The sequence below is a fragment of the Dreissena polymorpha genome, chromosome 3 (genome assembly GCF_020536995.1).
Source record: "Dreissena polymorpha isolate Duluth1 chromosome 3, UMN_Dpol_1.0, whole genome shotgun sequence".
Classification (NCBI taxonomy): domain Eukaryota; kingdom Metazoa; phylum Mollusca; class Bivalvia; order Myida; family Dreissenidae; genus Dreissena; species Dreissena polymorpha.
Window position 1 is genome coordinate 31,436,751 of NC_068357.1, and position 1,787 is coordinate 31,438,537.

The window sequence follows — 1,787 nt, forward strand, 5'->3', positions numbered from 1 at the left end:
ATTAACTCCCTACTTATAGGAAAATATGTGTTGTTCTCCAATCTTAACACGGCCTGTAGACAGCAGCATTGCGGTAAACACTTTGGTTCATTTATAACTAAATAATTAGGTTTTAAGAACTGACATTCAGACAAGTGTACACAAGCGACACCGATTTCAGAAAAAACATTGTAGGTCAGTGTCTGACTGCATACCAATGGTCGTAGAGCCCTCGCTTTGGCTACCAAACGTGAACTGTTGAAAAGGCATGTATATACTCATACATATATATATATATATATATATATATATAAATATATATATATATATATATATATATATATATATATATATATATATATATATATATATATAGCCATTAGAAGACAGAAGTTACGTCTTAAAGATACCATTACTTTATTCAGCCCTATTTCTTCCATCACCTGCGCTAGTATGATAGAAAATCGTTTTAAATCTGTTATCTCCATTTGCAAGTTTATTTGACGTTTATGGTTATTGTCCTTGTGCCTCTCTTTTCATGAACATTTTTAAACATAGTCTGAAATAAAAGTGAAACAAAACATTAAAACATAAATTAATATTAATAAGACCATGCTTTCATATGTGTAAAGATTCTTTATTTTCAAAAATAAACACGTTTATGATAAATTTTGATAAAAAAAATATTCAGAATGTTAATCATGATAATATCTAGGCCGAGTCCGAATCTGGCTTACGTGTGTGTAAAAGGTCACCTGGTCAAATCTTAGAAACAAATATGACCTCATAGTTATGATACCGTCTGTATCAAACATGGTAGCAATACTTATAGTTAATATAAAAAGACCACGTTTGGAAATTGCTTATAGGGACAGGATTTTGTATAGCCTATGGTTTCTTAAAATAAGTATGTAAAATTACCAAATATAGACTATATGGTCCATGATTACGAAGGTGTAGGTAAATCTTAACTTACGGCCACAAAGGTATAACACTTCAAAAAGCCCTGTGAACGCTTTTGGGTAAACCTGGACACTTACTTGACGCAATGATGCTTCCTTTGGCTCCTCCACTACTGAGCCGAAGAATCCAGTGAACGCTCTTGTCATAAGTGGTAATTTCATCAATAGACAAAACCTGAAACACGGACATGTTTTCAGAGGCAAGTCGATATGCCCTTATCTGATAGTAACGCATAAATAACTGGTAAAGAAGAATCTTCTGCACCAAACAAATATTCGTTAATATCAGATAAGGGCATAACGACTTGCCTCTAAAGTTACACCTAAGGTACCGTTTTTCACTAAGACATTTCAATATCAATAATAAATAAGTACTTACACTGTACCGTAATAAGGTAACCCAAATCACTTGTAAACAGCCATATTAACACTGCAGAATCTCATTTTTGTAGCTTAAAGTATCAGTTATTGTTTTAATGACGTATTGACGTATTGATGCTACGAAAGTTTAAACGAAACTCCCTCTTTCGATTTACCAAAGCGGAACACTACAGTAAAGCTTAAAAGTAACCTGCACCTGTGTGTAAACGCATTTAAGCATAGAGGCATTTAGACATTTCAGGAATAGTTCATGTATTTAAGTTCTTGTATATGTTAGAATTAAAGTAGACACAAAAGATACCGTTCAGGCAATTGTTGATCTAAAACTCAATGTCGTATTCTATGTTCGAACCGGCACCAAATGTTCAACGGTAAACATACAAATGTCAAGGTATATTAATGCCATGATTTATAGCAATGGTCCCTATTAGCGCTTATCATGTCGTTGTGCTTGTATAACAGTTT

General features: G+C 33.0%; 1 long non-coding RNA gene across 1 annotated transcript; it reads right to left on the minus strand.

Annotated features, from left to right (window-relative positions):
* Window positions 1-403: 403 nt before the first annotated feature.
* On the minus strand, window positions 404-1,552 carry LOC127873541 (uncharacterized). Its single transcript, XR_008046228.1, has 3 exons — window positions 1,321-1,552; window positions 1,020-1,116; window positions 404-538 (listed from the first exon to the last, which is right to left on the minus strand). It is a non-coding gene; the product is annotated as an uncharacterized LOC127873541 (long non-coding RNA).
* Between the last annotated feature and the right edge of the window lie 235 nt (window positions 1,553-1,787).